The following is a 19,702-nucleotide window of genomic DNA, read 5'->3' on the forward strand; positions in this document are numbered from 1 at the left end:
ATGCTCTCTCTCTCTTTCTTTAAGTATAAATTTATTTTTAATTTTAACTTATCCGATTGATCTATTTCCAAAGGAATGCATCGGTATTTCAAACCTGGGATTAGCTTGAGAGAACTTACTTCATTTTTATCCTCTTCTCCCTTTGGATTTAACAAGTCCCATAGACCACTGAGGTCCTTTTCCCCCCAGCTCTGTTGTTAAGAGGAAATAGGTAAAGGCATTGCCCTGGAATACAACAGGTGGTGTGGCCACAGCAGTTAAGTATCAAGCGGCTTGTACCAAAGCAGAGGTTGGAGCTAGTGTATACCTGGACCGTTGGTTCTAAATCTGTGGTCTGTCGATCCAGGGGGGCACAATGTCAGCACAGGATTCACAAAGGTTTGAAGAAATGTTTTGGTTTAAATCTTGAGACAAAGGTATTTAAAGGGAGTCCATGGTGAAGAAAAAGTTAAGAACCACTGACCTACAGGATTGGTGGAAGAAGAAATTGGGATCTCCAATTTCTCACCCTATGGAGTCAGAACAGTGACATAAATGGATCAGCACAAAGAAGATTGGAAAATACCCACAAAAGGATTGGTCTGCTTGGAAAATCTAACAGTGATTGAGGATGGTCATTGTTCAGTGAGCATCTACTTAGAAAAAAGGTGGTGGGTTTTTTTTTGAGCACATGCTTTTAAACATACGCCCGTTTGTAAGTTAACACAGCAAAGAAATGGATATAAATATGAAAGCATTATTGATTTTATTCTGTATGGTGGAAGATTGAGAGAATTAGTGAGGAATGAAACAGTGATGAAAAAGTCCTGACTCTGAGAAAGACTATCTGATTTTGTCCAGAGTAGATATTGGGGGGAAAAAATAGGTAATGGAAGAAAAAGAGCTAAGGGAAACAAGATTGAAATTAGAACAATTGTAGAAATGAGAAAGTAAAATCTGTATATAAATATTAGTCTCTCAGTTGAATAAATGGAAGTATTGTAGATACAAAGAATGTTCTTACAATAAAATAAAATTCTAGATAGGGGCAATCCCCCTTTTTAATATAAGTTTTTATTATAATTGAAAGACTTTTTGTCCCATGCTTTTTTAAATTCTTTATATTAATTAATTAAACCCTTGCCCCTTGGCCCCTTTTGACCTTTAAAATAATATATGTCAGCTAATAGTAGATAACAATTGGGGCACAATGCAGACAGAAATGGAGGCATATCAGTTTAATGCAGGCTGTTCTGTGGCCACTGCAGAAAACTGTAATTCTTGTCCGGAAGATGATCAATCTGATTTAGTGACAGCTGCTCTTTCTGGCAATGGTTTTCCTGGCCTTTGTAGCTGTTTACTGCTATTCTTACACATCTACATATGGGGAATCTGCCTATAAATATAACCAGAAAGGTACTAGGTCAGATGTGATGTGCTTTCGTGAACATGCATTTCCAAAACAGTAGGATAGCACCACAGAAAGGAATAGTAATTCTGTGAACCCTAACCCCAACACGTATACTATACACCCACTCCTCACTTAGTGATTGGGCCATTCCCAAATATGATAATACAACAGTAAAAAAATTCATTTACCCACCAATGAACTCACTCAGACCAAATTTCATGTATGTGGCAACAGTGTACGATGGAGTGACAGTAATACTGGCATAGCTGCACAAGAGAAATTTATCTTAATGAGACGCAGGAGCTGGTGATTTTTGCAGTCTCTCTCTCTTTCTCTCTACCCTCCCCTCCCTCCAGTGATGGCATTCAGCAGGTTCTGACCAGTTCTGGAGAACCGGTAGCAGAAATTTTGAGTAGTTTGGAGAATCGGCAAATATCACCTCTGATTGGAGATTTTACAGTCTCCTTCCCCTGCCACGCCCACCACGCCACGCCCACAGAACCGGTAGTAAAAAAAAATTGAATCCCACCACTGCCTCCCTCCCTCCCTTCCCTTGCTTAGTGACCATTTAACAACTGGCCAATGGAGCAAAGCTCGGTCTCTACAAGAGGAATGGATTTATAGCAAATCGTATAGAAAGCCTGGTGGAGGGAAAGGCTGTGGTAGATGCACTATAAAATCCTGGCCCAGTGCATGTTTTTTTTTAACCAAGTTATGTTTGCTGTAAAAATTAAAGGATCAGAAGCATATCAATTAACAATTTGATTCTCAGTGTTAAATAATTCTGGGCATATATATAGAAGGTGGGAAGTTTCAGATATAAGACAACACTTCAATAATTTTGTTCTGTTACTTTTTTTTAAAAAAAGTTCTTTGCCACATGTCCTACAAGTCTACTGCAGCCCTAACAACTTATTATCATAGTTGGCTAGTTCTGGAGTGTGTGTTGAAGCTTACATAATTCCTTATGAAGGCGTTCCCTAATGGCTTGAACTATGGAGACCTACTTAATTGTTTAAAGAAACCATTCTTTAAAAACATTCTGATTCAAAGGAACAGCGTCTTTGTTTGCCCTGAATTGCTAGGGGGCTTATGAGTAACTTCTGGGTCTGAAGTTGGGCTCCTATTTTAATGAGTTGTTTGGCTGTGTATCAACTTGGTAAGAATAACATTTGTTATTAGCTGAAGTAAAAGGAGTCTCTCTGTCGGTAAAATTTAATGCAACCAGTTCTTAGAATACACACACACACACACACTTAATACTAATATCTTTTAATAGCTGTTATACATTTAGGGAAGATAACCGTATGTCGTTGTGACTCTTAAGATGTAGCCTGGAAAGTGAATTCATGGTGTTTTCATCACTATAATATACAAGACCAGTTTTCCTTATATATGTTAGTGGAAATAATTTCCAAAACAATAATGCTTTTCTCCCCCCCCCCCAAATAAATAAATAAATAAATGCTGTTTTTGAGTTGGCAGAGAATTTGGCTAATTATATTTTGTTCCATTTCCAGTCTGTGTGTAGTTTGCTTCCTACTGACGTTGTCATAAAATGCTATTCAATTTAGCTTGAATCCTTTAAAGAAGCTATATTGCTTTTAGAGGTTGATTCAAAACTCTACAGGGGAGGTAGAAGGAAAGTGACTTTTGAAATTTGACTTCTGTGTTTTTTGCAACATTAGCGTTTCAGTGCTTAGTTGTTTCCTAAGAACCCGAATTTGGATTTGCAGTAAGGCAGATCGATAATACTTTATTCCTAGAAAGAGAACGTGGCTACAGAAATCTTGGATTTAAAAGCAGATTTTCAAAAAGTTTGATTGTCACTGCCTTCTCTATTCAGATTTTCCCATAGATGCATTTCAGCTTTCCATTTTCTGCTTGCTTTTTAGGTTGTGGAAAGAAACTAATTTTTTGGTAGTTTGGTTGAAATGGACTGAATCTGAGGCAAAGGCCTTTTTCATAAGTACTACTAAGTTCATAACTGCTGTTAAGAGGATAGCACTAGTGCCCAGGGTGATGAGGGGAAGCAATTTATATATATATAGTTTTAATGCTCAGTTTTTTTCCTTGGCAAAGATTTTCAAGGGAAGGACTCCTTGGAGTGTACTAGGCCAGTTCTGTGTGAATTGTTCTCCCAAATTAGGAGACTAAATGGGGGAGGAAATAAGCTGGCTGTGTTCCCAGTTATAATCTGACTGTGTGATTCATTTGGTCTGTTAAATCCATTATATTTTCTTGCAGTTTGGATTAAAATAAAAAGGAGATTGCTGAACTCTGGCCTTCATCCTAAATTCAGATTTGGAACTCTGAATTCCAAGAATTTGACTGTGGCTATATTTTTAATACAAGGCCTCCTTTGCAGCTTTTTAATTGAGCTTTAGTGCATAAAACATTTGCACGATTGAAGCTCTGTTGCAAAATAATTCAGCTTCCACTGAATAAGGCTATTGAGTCATTTCACTTTTTATTGTCTATTCTACACACAATTGTCAATGGTCGCACAGCCTTTTCTCCCCTTATTTGAAGATGAAAGGGATTGAGGCAGGGGTTTTCCACATGTGATTTACGGCCTAGGATTCACAGTTCAATCCGAATTCAGTGGGATTTGCTTCTAGGTAAATTTAAAATCAAGTCCTTAAAAAAAACAACCCCATTTCTCTATTAAAAACCTTATTCTCCAGGTTTCAGGCAGAAATGCAGCAAAGTTGGATTCAGCATAATATTGAAGGGATGGGAAAGGGGGCAGGAAACAATGCAAGAACTCCATAAGGATAAACTGACAAACCCTCCCTCCTTTTGAAATATTTTCAGAGAGAGCCTAGAGCCGTAACTTGCAATATGAAACCTTTTAAATGAAAGCTCTGATTTCCCTAGCTAAACACTAAACTCTCTTGCACAAGCAAATCCATGAGATGCACAGAACCCCAAATATTTTTACAGCCCTTATTTTACTCAACGGATACTTCTGGATTCCTCATGAACCTTATTAAATTGAAATGTAACCCACTGTTTAGTTTGGGCCAAAGTTGTTTCCTCAGCAAAGCATTACCTAATGATCACATAAGAAACTTCTCCCTCCGCTCTGTTGAAAACATTTGCATGTAGGGGGTGGGAGCGTGCATTTAAAATGAAAGATTCATGCTCTTTTCTCTGTGGGTGGTCGGAAAACAACTTCAAACTGTAGCTAAGATGCAAGTTTGCTTCAGCACGGTCTTCAAAGGCTTCCAGGCTTCCCTACATTATGATGCAGTCCGGAAGTGGTGTGGGAGGCATTTCTGAAGCCATTTTTTTAAAAAAAGTAGGAAACATACACAGCTCTCATTCTTATTTCCTTCAACTGCAAGTTAATACATTCATAGCTTTTCCCCTCTTTCTTTGCCCAGGGATTTCTCAGTGTTTCCTTTAGTTGCCCTGTTTAGAAATATCTGCTGCATGAATTGAATTGGCAATTTGAAAGGATAAATGCTGTATTTCATGATTTAAGTGGTTACTAATATTCTAAGGTTGAGTAAGAATAAGAAGATGGACCTTGAGTTGCACCAGTCTGGGATTGTTCCAGGCCTTAATGTTGAGTGGATGTCTGCATCTTGCCCTTTGATACCGGAAAGAAAGATTTCTAATTACCGGTATATGATTTAGGAAGACTCACTCTCTCAGTCTTTGTCTCTGTCTCCTTCCCTCCCTCCCTCCCCCTCTCCTCCTTCCCCTCTCCATGTTTTTTTCTCTCTCTCTCTTTTAGAAAAAGAGATGGGTTTTGTCTGTCATGTATTATAACTTTAGTGCTGCTGCCTGTGATATGAGCAGTACTGATGGTAGAATTTTTGGATCTATTTATTACTTTTTGTCATCCAACCATTTCTCCTATAATGCTTGTCATGCGCGATGCCTCTTCTACATTTGAAACAACCACCTTATGAAGTAAATCAAGATGATAGTGTTGTCTATGTTAGATGCTCTTTCTCTCTTTCTCTTTGTGTATAGTGTAGTATAGTGTAGTGGTTAGGGCAGCACCTTTGATGTGGGATACTGGGCTTCAAATCCTGGCTGGCACCTACCTTACCAGCGGAGGTCCATGGGCAAAGACTCCCTAAAACTTCACCTGTCTACCTCAAAATATAAGAGTGACCTAGGCTAGGAGAGTCATGCCGGCTTGGACAGCTGGGTTAACAATGTTCTGTCAAATGAAAGGATAGTGTTCCTTTGAATCTCTCCTGCTCATTTTAATGTAACTTGTGCAGAAAAAACTTCACAACAGTTCCATCCTTTTGCTTTCCGTATTTTAATCCAGGGGTAGGCAATTTGATGACACCAGGATGAATGGAGGCACATTGTTAGGCACTGTTTTGGCTCCATTCTCTTTACATTTAGGGTTGGATATCTGCCAGTTATATTAGATTTTGCAGTCTTCTGTTTGCTGTTCTGCTATTTCCCTTTCTAACAGAAGGTCTGTTAAGACACATTCATTTTACTCCATCCTACATGAAAACATACAGCGTTGGCTAATTGGGATGCTATTCAGTTAAGTACATGAGAAAAATGAATGGAATTTTGTAAAATGAATGGAATTTTCTTGGCAATACCTTATCCATCTTATGAACAATTTGGACTGCTCTAATCTAAGTAGAGATGGTGTTGTGTATTCTGTGAGCTTCCCATGACCTCTTTCTCAATCACTCTCAGCAGCAGTGTATCTTCAACATTTCAGATACTTTTTTTTGAATGTATAGTTGTTAGTTTGTTGTAGAGGATCTAAACATTATCCTTCAAATAATATTTCTGTATTGAGGGAATTATATATTTTATGCCATGGAAGATGTCAGTATAACGCAGCTATTGTTGGTAGAGCTGTGTAGTTGCTTTTTTACAGTATTGCAGAAGGGCAATATTAGCATTTAATGAAATATGGATTATTCTGCTGACCTCTCTCACACTACTTTGCCTCCTACAGAATACAAGCTTGGCTGATTTTGTGTGTGTTGCTGAACCAGCTTGAGCATATATAGTCAGTCCACTATGCTAAAAAAAGGGGGAGAAATATATAGAAATATGAATTTTAAAACAATGAAATATCCAGGTATTTTTATTTAAAAACCAGGACAAAAAATCATGATACATCATTAAATAGAACATTGCCTGTGCATCGTTATTATCAGAACTGGGATTTCTCATGAAACTGGAAGTATTCCTCTTTTTTCTGTTTCTGAATAAAAGAATGATAGTAAGTGTCCTTTTGGACATGGTCTATAATCTATTTTTGTCTTGGCAAAGGTACATAGATTAGGTACATTGGCTTAGAGCAGAAACAAAAGAACATTAACAGAAAATAAATAATAATAATTTGGGATATGTGACTACTTATAAAGACAAATAAGTCAAGTTGTTTATGGGAAGTAGTTTGAACAGTACCTCATCAGATAATAGAAAAACATGTTCATTTGCAGCACATGGTACCCTTGGTGGTTAAGTGTGTTGTTTTCCAAATTGCACGTGCAATACCTTTGTCATTTCAAATGAGGATAAGAAGAACAATCATCTCCCTTGAACATGAATACAAAGTGTATAAAAAATACCCACATTCAATCTACAAATTTTGAACTATTTAGCCACACAACTGAAAGATTTGATTTAATTTTTTATATTTCCTCCTACTTTCCAATTTTTTTTTGTAACTTTGTGTCTTCATAAATCTAATACTTTTGTTATCCTATGCCTAGGAACAACAAAGGTTAGGGTGCTGGTAAAAGTTATTTGTTTAAGATAGTGATAATTCTCCTATGGATGGCAGTGTTATGTCAGCTGCGCAGGAATATCATCTCATCCTATGGATGGATGGATGGATGGATGGATGGATGGATGGATGGATGGATGGATGGATGGATACATACATACATACATACATACATACATACATACATTCTCTCTCTCTCTCTCTCTCTCTCTCTGTGTGTGTGTGTGTGTGTGTGTGTGTATGTGTAAGAATAAATATTTGTGGTCAGATCTTTGAAATCAGGTTTTCTTCTGAATGATTTTGTTGATAATTAAAAAAGGTCTGAGTTTTTGAAATAAACACATTTAAGCCAGAAATGAAAATCAAATGCATAGCTCCTGGATTTCAGAGCCTTGATAGTATAGTGGTTAGAATACAATACTGCAGGCTAACTCTGCCCACCATCTGGAGTTTGATCCTGACTGTCTCACGGTTGATTCAGCCTTCCATTCTTCCAAGGTCAGTGACATGAGAATCCACATTGTTGGGGAAATATGCTGACAGAGAGAGTGCTGTAAAGCTTTGTGGAGTGGTATATAAGTCTATTGCTATTAGTATAGTAGAGAAACAGTTCAGTAACACTTTTCCATTTGCCACATGTTTGCTGCAGTGATTTAGAATAAGAAATGTTAATTTTTTAGTAATACAATTTACCTCTTCTCTCTCCCTCTCTCTTTAAACAGGCTTGGTCCTCTAGCTGATGGAATAAACTTAAGGAAAGATGAATATCTTGCAGGTAATAAAATACATACATGCTTGGATAGTATGTGTACTTTTATTTATCAGAATCATGCCAGTAGTTTGAGGACTCATTCACAATTTCAAGGATAGAACAAAGACAATTATTACACAAAAATCAGTTCCACGTAGAAATTTTCTATTCTGTAAATTGCCTTGCTTATTTTTCATAGAAATACAAGAAATCACCTGAGATCTATTAATAGAAATTGAACATTATGTATTTCACATCGGTAGCAATTTTGTATGTACTCGGTGATATCTAATGCACTCAAACAAGGGAACTCTACCCTTTCCAAGGTATTTGGCTGTAGGAGCTGTGGTGTCAGTTGGGCACTGGGGAGGCCCATGTTTAAGCATAAACTTAGCCATTGGGTGATGTCGGGACAGTTTTTCTCTTTTATCCGGTCCACATAACAAGGTTATTATTGTGAGTAGAATTGGCAAAAGGGAGAATTATATTTCCTATTCTGAGCTTCTGAAGAAAAACAGAGATATAAATTTTATAAATAAACTTGTCAAATAAATTGAGGGCACATTTTTAATCAGTAGAATTTGTCATTCATTAGCTATCCTATTCCTCAACAGTTGAAGGTTCCTAAATAAAAAAATGAGGATTCATTCAACTTTCAAACATGTATTACATTTCTAAAAATGTATGCTTGGCAGTATATAAGGGAATGCCACATGTAATATAAATAATACATGACAAAACATTTATTTTAAAAAAATATTTTAGTCTATATAGACTAAACATACAAATACATATACATTTAGTGTATTCATTAGGGGCTGGATTCTTAGAACAATACATTTATATTCAATTTAATTTACTTGACAGAGATGGTATATCTCTCTTTTGGTACACATAGTTATTATCCTAGGCACCACTGATCTAATAACGAGAATTTTTTTTTCTGTATGGGGTTATTAAATTAATATAAAGGAGGCATTCACACTTGAAAATAGCAAGACAATCTTTTTTGGGGAGTATCTGGGCAGAATGTGAATTTTACCTTAGTTCAATAATATGATCAGATAGTTAATTTTTGTTCTGTTTTGTTTGAACAAAGCACAACAAAACACAGCACAGCAGTGATATATTCTTGATGACTAGATATGGGCTCTTAGTGCTTCAGAATCTATTCTAGCACAATCCTTTTAGGAAATATTTAATGTTATTTATAAATAATAATTCTGTAGTGGCCTTTAAGAAATGGTTTTCGAAAATACTTAAGATATTCTAAATTTTTAGATATACAAAAGTACAGAGAAGCATATGGTATGGAGACCAAGTATTTCAGGTATTAATTTTGTTCTGGAATTTGCATTGCATAGATGCTTGCGTTTTTTTTAACAAACTAATAAGACACTGCATGCTATTGCCTGCTTAATGTTCCACAATCCACATTTTATTATTGCCAAGGAAACTTGTATGTATGTATGTATGTATGTATGTATGTATGTATGAATGTATGTAAGTACGTACGTACAGTATGTAAGTATATATGCATGTATAAGATCGTTTATGGTCACTTTCTAATTGAGGAATATTTGAGAGATGTTATGTGGTCAATTTTTCACTTCTCATGCACATACATATATACACCATTTAATGCAATCTGCACTATATTATTTGACAGTGCCTGCTTTTAAAGTATTAATAATGTTGTTAATTCCATTCCATTTTAATCTATATTTTCTTATTTTAAATATGATAGCAAAAAAAAAAAAAAAGACCAAGCTCTGTAGTTTAGTTTGCTCTGAGATTAGATTGCAGTTTTAGCTAAGGAAAGCATTAGCACATTCACACTTTGCAAACAACTAATGGTTATAGCAGGAATATTTGTTGAAGATGGTTATCATCAATCTTGCTCGAACTTCTTTCATATTGCAAGATCTTATCAGGTGATGAAAGAGATGGTCTATGTTACAAAGGCCTTAAACTTGATTTGCCAAAAGCTGATTCAGCTGGTGGCAGAAGACAGTGATTCAATGTTATGTTGATCCCGCTTTGTTGGCAGAGAACATCTGGTTGCAAAGTTCATACAGCTGGATAAATGTTGCACCCTGTAGGTTTTTTTCCACTTGGATTGAAGTGGAAGCATTGGGCATATAATCGAACTGAACATAAGGCCAAGATGGTGTTCTGCCATAGTATTTCCATTTTCTCTGCATCTGTCTCCATTTTCTCTTCTACTTTGCATTCATCCTGAAGTGGAGAATACTGACAAATTAGGTGCATTCAGCAAATTAAAACAAAAAAGCCAAATTGTGACCCATAATAAGCAAATGGAATATATATGTGCTGGAAAGCATTTAATTGGAAGAAAACTATATAGGAAGAGCAAATAATATTGGAACTCTTATGAATTCATTGTATATTTATATTTATAAATGTTGTTTTAGTTAATATTTTGTGAATTGTTTTTTTAAGATTGCAGGCATCCAATATATGAGCTCTTTATGTTGTTGGCCTGTGTTGTATTTTATTCCCATACTTTTCTAACCTTTCCATGCCCGTCTTTATAAAACTTTTGTTGCTGTTGTTTCTACTGCTTCCTGTATGGGTAAAGATTTGTATAAAGAGACCTGATGTGTGCTCCACATCTTTAATGGTTATTACGAATATAGTCGGCAATAATTGGAGGAATAGGTCCAGATGTGCTGGTTTTGATTGTGTGATTACAATTGTCACCTTGATTTTTTTTTTACATCCTCTGCCCCCATGGGTGCCCTTGAACAGGGGGTCTGTTGATGGAAATGCATGTTCTGCATTCCTCCTACATTATAAGCTGCTGAATTGATCTGGATTGAAGATTACAGATAATCAGAGTTGGAAGGGACCTTGTAGGTCATCTAATCCAACCCTCTGCCCAAGCTGGAGACCCATTCTGACAAATGGCAGTCCAATCTCTTCTTGAAAGTCTCGTGTGATGGTGCTCCCACAACTTCCGAGGACAAGCTGTTCCATTGGTTGATTGTTCTCACTGTTGGAAAGTTTCTCCTTATTTCCAGGTTAAATCTCTCCTTGTTCAGATTCCATCCATTATTCCTTGTCTGGCCTACAGGTGCTTTAGAAAATAGCTTGACCCCTTCCTCTCTGTGGCACCCCCTGAAACATTGGAAGACTGCTATCATGTCTCCCCTGGTCCTTCTCTTCACTAAACTAGCCAAGCCCAGTTCCTGTAACCGTTCTTCATATGTTTTAGTCTCCAATCCCCTAATCATCCTGGTTGCTCTTTTCTGCACAAGAAACATACTAAGAGAAAGGAAGGATTCCAAAATTAATCAGGTATCTTAGTATTCTTTGGAAATGAAAACATACGGGAATTTCTGTTCTGGATTATCATTATTATAATATTGTCCTTCCACTATCAAGTAACAACATAGTTTAATTCTGCAGAAAATCAACATCAAATGGAACCTAACTAAAATTTCACACTTGACATGGGTGGCGATTCACACCTAACTTATAAGGAACAAAAAAAGCTAGAAGTGGTAAACCTAAATTATGTTATAATTGAACATACTGGATATGCAAATCATTTAAAATGAGAAAACATTAATCTAGCACTGAGCTCAGATAGTGAATACTTTGAAGGGAATACTTTGATTGTAACATACACATTTATTATCTTTATAAACCTATTTTTCTTCTACCATTGAACCTAGAATATATAAACATGGTTCTCAGATAGTTTTATATACAAGCAATTAATCCAATTATAGATAAAACCTGGGACATGGGAAGAAGAGATCATTTGTTATATTTTAAGAGGCTATAAGTTACTGAAATTGTTTATACTTGTGATGAAAGGCAAAATCATTTCTTTATATATTTCTTTTTTCTTTACTATTTTTTTTCTTCTGTTTTTTCTTCTGTACATTTTCTATTGTTTTTAAATTTATATTAGTTTTCATCTTTATAATTGTAATGTTTAATAAAATTATTATTTAAATGCATATATCACCACAGTTATATTTATGTATTGGTTTGTGCTGTATGGAGATACTTATTTGAATTTAATAACATTACACATAACTTTAAAAAGGAGCATGGAATGAAGTCCTGTTCTTCCACATTTGCTTAATAAAGTTGTGCTTCTTGTTTTTTTATATTGTGTTAAAAGAATTCATTAATAAATATAGAAAAATTGTATGTAGGAAGGGACATAAAAAATTGTCATATATTACTTTTAGGTTTTGTCAGCTGTCAGACATTACTGTTTCGTATGAGTGTTTTTTTCTTGGTACTGCTTGATTCTTTGGTAGAGCACAGAGTCAGCCAACAGATTCATGGAGGTCTCAGAGTGAAGACAGCTGAGGCAAATCAAACCAGTTGGGATTCGGGTTCTTAGAGCAGGCCTCCTTGTTGCTTCCCTTTCCAAAAACATTAAAATAGTTTGTTAATCAATAATAATAATAATATAAATAACAACAACAACAACAGCAGTAGCAACAACAACCCTATATGGTGGTTTTTCAACCGAATTTACATAAACAAAGAGTTGCCGGGAGCACGGCAACATGGACGAATATTTCAGAAGGGGAAGTAATATCAATGTCCATAATTATTTCATCTGGTTTTCAATAACCTTATCAGATTTATACTGTATATCTATGTATTTATTCTGGACTCAGCTCAGGAAAATATACAGGAAAAGAATGATATTGAACTTTTCTTAGCGAGCGATTGGTTAGATGCCCAGTGTGCTGTTTTCCCTTTTAAAAATAATAACTGTTTGGCAGAAAGCACTTCAGACTGGAAGAAAGGCATAAAGCAGATTAAAACAAACAAACAGAAACTTCTTTCTATCATGATCCTGCTGAAAATTCACTCTTAACTTCTAATCACCTGAAAAGTCCTGTAAGAGTTGTAATTAATTCAATACATATTTGTAAATATATATTTCCTTTGGCTCATTGCTTAGTTTCCATGTTAGAAACAACTACCTTCCTTTCCATTTTTTTTTTTTTTTACTATTTCATCTACTCTTCCCACTTGGGTGTTTTTCTGGTGAATATTATGTCCTAAAAACCTTCTGTTTTCTGGGCGGGAAAGGATGAACTAAAAAAGAAATCTGTATGTTGACACATCCAGGACCTCTTAGTTCAACCCTAGTTGCATTTGTGACCTCGCTGTTAATAGCAGGAATAATTAATATACTCTTACAACTCATTTGCAAATGTTGACAGGAGTATGTGTGTGTTTGGGGTCGCTTTCCTCTAACTATTCAAAATAAAGGGAAATTAGAACCTTAAATTTGATCTCTCCACCATCGGTACAGATTTTTATACAAATGAAATAGTTACATGCTGGGAGGAAGATAATTTAACTTAGAAAAGATTTGAATAGTATTATGGCAAGATCAGGAAAAAAAATGGAAATTTGCTATTATCTGTTACTCTCTTGAAAACACTGACATGAACGGTTGTGATCTCATGGCATGCACTACTAGTGCAGTTAAGTAGTTAGTGTGTCTGATACTTGGAGGAATGAGTTGTTCTGAAAAACAGTTTTCCATATTGAGAGCCTGGCTAACATTTTGTTTTTCAAACAGTGTAAACTGTATACATGTCTCTATATTTATATTGTGGTAGCATGCTTAGGGAATTCCACCCCCCTCCAAATTGACTACTACTGTTGCACCTTGAAAAGGACTGAACCAGTGGGATTCAGAAACTTTTACCACTGGTTCGGTGGGTGTCACTTGGTGGGTGCACTTTGCACGCGTGCACACACTTTGTGTGCACATGCTCCAAATGCACACTTTGCGCAGGCACAGAGGCGTTCCAACTCACCTCCTGCAAGCCTGAACTCTCCCGGTCACTTCAGCAGCGGCTGTGCAATACTCTTTTGTGCCGTGCAAAGCAGCTGCGCTTCAAAAGCAGAAGATAAAGGTGAGTATGGAAGCGTAGGCGGGCGGGTGGGCCAAACAACAGAGCATTGGAAAGAATCAGTTCGGTGTCCACTGCTCATCGCCGCTACCGGCTCAGCAAAACCAGGCCAAAGTGGTAGTATACCACCACTGGACTGAACACAGTGTTTGTTATCTCCATCAGCAACTGATCCTGTATCCATTATAAAGAGTGTAAAATAAGTGGATGTAATATCAACGACTGAGAAATTTTATCCAATTAAAGGATATTATTTCTATCCCGGGAACAGGACCACCCCATGGATAATCAAAATTTTATTCAGTCAAAGCAGTATTGGTGGCATTGCTGTATCTCTTTTCTTTTCCTGGGTTCAGACAGGCAGTTTGCACTTATTTGTACCAGTTTGCACCTATTTGCTAGAACTAGTTGTTAACATTCTAAGCAGTTCGGAGAACCGATTGTTAGAAGAAATTACTGGCCTAATCCTGTAAGGAAGACAGGAAGGAAACATTCTGGTGTTGCTTACAGAAACTGTCTCTCCATTAACCCTTATTACATTCTTGGCAGGACTAGACTTCCTGTCTCTGGAACTTCTCTGGAGTTATTTTTCCCTCCTTTGCTGGTACTTTGCTTGCGTAGAGCGACCATTCAAAGTTATAATGGCACTGAAAAAAGTAACTTATGACCATTTTTCACACTTACGACTGTTGTAGCATCCCCACAGTCATGAAAGGCGAGGAGATGCATGCCTCAATGTGAGTGATATTGAGTTGGCTACGCCCAGCCAATAACATGACCACCAAGCCATGTCCACCCAGTCACATGACCACCAAGCCACGCCCACCAACTAAGCCACACCCACAGAACCAGTTGTTAAAAATTTTGAATCTCACCCCTGCAGACAGGCATGAGATTAGCAGTGTTTCAAGCTGTCTTGTTTTCATGGTTCTACTTCTTTTTTCTGATCCTGGTTATTAAAAGCTTAGGTTTCTTGAAATAATATTTGGTGGCCTCTGTTTCTGTTCCAATTTAGCCATTGAATTCTAACTTGAATTCTTGAATTCTGCTTGAATTCTACTTCTCCTTCAAACAAATTACCTAAAATAGACCAGCTATAAATTACATAATTTGTAATCGCCACTTATCCGCTAATTAGTAAATCTTTTCTGTATTTGGGGAGAAAGGTATGACTTTGTAAATTCAACAATTTACAGCAAGGAAAAAAGTAATGATACGGTCCAGTTTTTAGACATAGTACACTACAGGTAGTCCTTGACTTACAATGGTTCATTTACAAAATTACAACAGCATTGAAAAAAGTGGCTTATGACCATTTATCACACTTAAGACTGTTGCAGCATTCTTATGGTCACATGATCAAAATTCAGATGCTTGGCAACTGTCTCATTTATGACGGTTGCAGTGTTCTGGGCTTATGTGACCACCTTCTGACAAGCAAAGTCCATGGGGAAGCCAGATTCACTTAGCAACTGGATTATTAACTTAATAACTGCAATTATTCACTTAGCAACTGGGACACGTGAGGCCGTAAAATGAGGTAAAATTCACTAAACAAATGTCTCATTTAGCAACAAAATTTTGGGACTCAATCGTGGTCCTAAGTCAAGGACTATCTGTAATTCATTTAGCTAAAAGCAAAGCAATATCCATGTGGTATTTCTCAAATATCTACAAGTCTGTATTTGTCTGTTTCCCTCTTTTTGGAACAAATACTAGTACATATACATTTCATGACTGGAATGCAAGTTATTTCTGATAGTTTACAAGCTTTCTTCTTGAAGTATGGGATCATTATTTTCTGGCTTCATGCTTTCGGTTCTTATAATTTGTTCTGAATATTTGATTTTTACTAAGGAAGAATCATAGCAAAAGAACGGGTAATAGAGATTTGCTCATAGGCTTGAACAGATTCCTGGCAGATCATCCTATAATTCCTAGCAGTTTCATTTGGGTTGCTCTTCTTTCAAACTTCACCTAGCTCTGCTCAGGTGTTTTTGATGGAATAAGCTTTTCTTTCTTTTTCACTTATTTTTGTTCCTTCTCCCATCTGATTGAAGAGAACAGGGTAAGAAAAAGGAGATAGTACTTCATGGAAATCTGAAAGGATTTGCTGACACTCCATAATATAGATTAATTCTTGTAAATATGGTTTTGACTCTTGTCATAAGTGGCTAAAGTAATCTGAACCAAGACTGCTGGTTGAACTTGAAAGTAGAATAGTAGACTGCTGGGAGTTTCACAGCCCTGGTCTGCCCTGTTTGCTGGAGGAGGAGGGGAGAAAGGAAAAAATGCATGTTAAACTCATCAATTGTCTCTTTCAATAAAAATTGAAATTATAGGTTCATAAAGTTAAATAAAAAAATTGAAATTATGAGGCATAGTTTTCTATAATATTCATTTATAGAAAAATCCCAAAGGTCTATTCAACTCTTCCATTTTGTTTAATCTCTTAACATATGTTTTGCATAGTTAGTTTTTAAAAATTAGCAACTTTAGTTTTAATATCATAGAGCTAAAGTAGAAGCTTGACCTTTTTGAACTCTTTCTGCACATATAATTTACTTCAGTTCTCAGACTTAATTAGATAAATCTTATCTTATTTCTTCATTTCACTGTGTGCTTTGTCTTTCTTGAGTATAACTTTCTATGGCACAGGCTTAATGTTGGAAAAGATGTTTGCTTTTATGACTGGTTCCCCTTTACCTTATAATTATATTTGCCTTTCATCTAATTAGAATTTTTCATCTGTTTTGATTCCTGCAGCAATGAATAATATTGGTAAAGGCATGTAGGACTTGCTTACAGCAGCTACTTCAACTTGCTTGCTGTATTATACATTTGTATGCTAATTTTTCATTAATTCATGCATAATAATTATTCTAGTGCTGAAATATACAATACCATGTCAGTACAATTTAAAAACGTATATGCCACTTATTTTTCAAGACAGTAAGTTAAGATCACTAAATATGATTGTCCCAGTTTATCTCAACATTTCTCTTTTCTTAAAAAACAAAAACAAAACAAGTTTTAGGCTCAGGTGCATCTTATTAATAGGAATGTTTTAAGAATTGCTTTTCAAATTACATATTTAATAGTTACATGATAATAATTTTGCTTTTGAAAGCAATGTGGACTTAAAAGCTATATACATATCAAGCTATAATTGAATGGAATCTACTTTTCCATGTACAAATTATTTTTAAAAAGCTATTGGTGTTTTCTAATGGATGAAATGGCTTTGAGAGATGGCATAGTGCTTAGAGCATACATTGTTTTGAGACTGAACACTGGAACTATTGATTGAAGAGTTACTGCTATTTGTGACTGTTTGACCTGGCTTCATGTCAGAGCAATTAAGTTTGAATAGCGTAGCTAAGAATGTAGTGGTTTTTTTAAAAAAACTCAATCTAATTTATGGAAACCTCAATCCTTGAACCAGAAGAGCTCCCTCATTTCGAGGAATTTCATCAAAATGGCATCAGGAATACCAGGCTTCAAGGCTGAGTATATAAAACATCAGTTACCTAGGATTGTTTTGTTCCATTTATTGATTGATGTATTATTCATATTTAAATCTCATCTTTCACTGGCAGTATCAGGATATTTTATAGTAAACACGTCAAATGTTATCAAATGATTCAGTTGCAAACATCATGAAAGTAAAATAGATGAGAACATTTTAAATTGACCGAATAAAATAAATTTGTGCAAATTTGTTAATATTGGAGTGGGGGTGAATGACCGAAATAGGCTTCCCAGAATCTACAAAGGCCTTCTAGCTATCAGACTGCTTTTCAGACTGGACTTAGAATGGGACCTGTGAAAAGAACCTAAAAGTTTGGGCAATCATATTGGAGTCTATCAAAGTCTGTAGAATTTGGGAGTGCTTTTCTGGGGGAGGGGGTTGATTCACACTTGGTCTTTCAGTGACATCCTAGGTTTGTTTCCCAAAACCAGGTTGGGTGAAATAAAAGTCAGTAGCACCACGACAACTTATATTCCACTGCAATTAAGAGACTATTCCGATCTCAAGAGCTTATTCCAAAGTTTGGGAGTTGCCATTGGAAAGCAGACTCTCCTTGGTGTTGTCTTCCTTCATCTTCCGGAAGTGCAGGACCACCAGGATCTTTTCTCTAGATCAGCGGTTACCCAACTTTTCAGGATCTGTGAACCCACACTGGTGGCAGCAGGGGATAGGGGATGGTTTCATGTACACGCCTGCCGCTTGTTCAAATGGAGCTTGTGTGGCCCGGTCCCCAACAGGCTGCTTACTGGTACCTGGCCATGGACTGGGGGTTGGGAACCCTGCTCTAGATAATCTGGTATGTAGGACCAGATATGTTAACTATTTTTTTTTCCAGTTATCTCAGCTTGTTTAATTGGTAAATTCTTGGAGGATCTTTGGCTAATCAAGCTATTTTTGGGGTGTGTGTGTGACTGTAATCCTGAAGCTCAAATTGTGTACTTTGTTTGATTCCCAGATCACTGATATCAGATTTTCACAATAGCCACCTGTGTTTATATCATGGGTCTTTCCCTAAGGTCTAAATCTATCCATAAATCCTCCAAAAGTTAGAAGCTACTGCTTTGATTTTTCAGATAACTAGTGGTTATTTTTAAAATGTTATACAATCACATAAAAATTCAAATTCATTAAGGGAGCCTTCAGATATATTTTTGGCTTCCATAACTCTCTTTTGAGCAAATTTGACTAATTCTTGCAGCAACAAGAATTAGTTTTTAAAGTTGTAGACCTTCTTTCTAAAAAAATGTTACCAATTAATATGAAGAATTCCCAGTATCCCATAATTCTCTAGGATACTTTTCTGCCAAAAAAAGACTTTGTCCCTCTGGGTGATCTCTTTGCTGAGTCATCTTTGTGCTGTAATTTTTGTTCAATTTTCTATGAAGTCAAAATTATTAGTCTGAAGACCTTGTAGGAAGAGAGCCATATTATTCTGTAGTAACCAAAAATTATGTGTCTGGTGAAATAAGCTGCAGCTCAAGAAAACTTATGCCTTTAATAAAATGCATTAATCAGAAAAGAGACAACCGGGCTCCCCTTGATTTTAGTTTGATGCCAATTTTTCAAAAATAACTATTATCCCTAGCTGTTCTATGGTAGATTATGGTAAATTTATGACTATCAGGAATTAAGTTAATAAGGCCAGTACTTGGGGGATTTAGCAAAAGCTGAAGATGACAATCTTCAAATCTTTGTATTAACTAAAGAAAATCTATACATCCTGGCAGGTATATCCTCAATGAAGGAATATAGATTCAGAGTCAGGGACAAAATAGAGCTCATCAGTTATAGTCTGCTATTTTGGAGGCTCTTCTCGGCCTTAAGTCACACTAAACATGTTTGCTTCAGGTTGAAACTTTGTGTATTTTGTCCTTTAAGGCTTCCCTTGTCATTTTCTCTGTCCTCATTGAAGCAGAAAGTAATATTTGGTATCCCGTATCAACAGTGTTGACGTAGTTGCATGTGATACACTTTCACTTAATGGGAATAATAAATTATCATGTGTTTCTGTGAATTGGAGAACCATGGAGATGGCTTAAGATTATTAGTAGGAAGACACATAATTAAGCCCAATGACAGATTTCAGATAATGGAATTAATGGTTGATAGTATGCGTACGTGGATATCTATCTGGTAGCGGGCAGTCTGAGAAGTTACTTCAAGTTGCAGTTTTATTGACTGCACTTTGTTGAAGTGAAATGGACCATTCTGTACAGTTCTTTTTGTAACTCTTCTCCACATTCCTTTTCATTTAATCCTCTTTGTGAAATTAGTTTGCTCAGTGTCTCTGAAGGAACGTTGGTTTTGTTTTGACTTTATTTTAAACTCAGCTGGGGACTGTCTCCATGTCTGCAGCAGTCTGCTTGCA

The 19,702-nt window shown here is 36.2% G+C and overlaps 1 protein-coding gene across 16 annotated transcripts in view; it reads left to right on the forward strand.

The window, feature by feature from the left end:
• LOC113435409 (uncharacterized) overlaps positions 1–19,702 on the forward strand; it is a 263,948-nt gene that overhangs the window by 37,493 nt on the left and 206,753 nt on the right. For 9 of the 16 annotated variants that reach the window (XR_015743127.1, XR_015743128.1, XR_015743126.1 and 6 more), the window contains exon 3: positions 7,847–7,899. The exons of 5 other annotated variants lie outside the window; for them this stretch is intronic. The gene's annotated coding sequence lies outside the window, so the exon portion shown is untranslated. Of the gene's footprint in view, positions 1–7,846; positions 7,900–9,156; positions 9,206–19,702 lie in introns of those variants that run through there. 2 more of the 16 variants (XR_015743135.1, XR_003373921.2) reach the window with 1 other exon arrangement.

This window comes from Pseudonaja textilis, chromosome 3 (assembly GCF_049901715.1).
Source record: "Pseudonaja textilis isolate UNSWEBS1 chromosome 3, rPseTex1.2, whole genome shotgun sequence".
Lineage (NCBI taxonomy): Eukaryota > Metazoa > Chordata > Lepidosauria > Squamata > Elapidae > Pseudonaja > Pseudonaja textilis.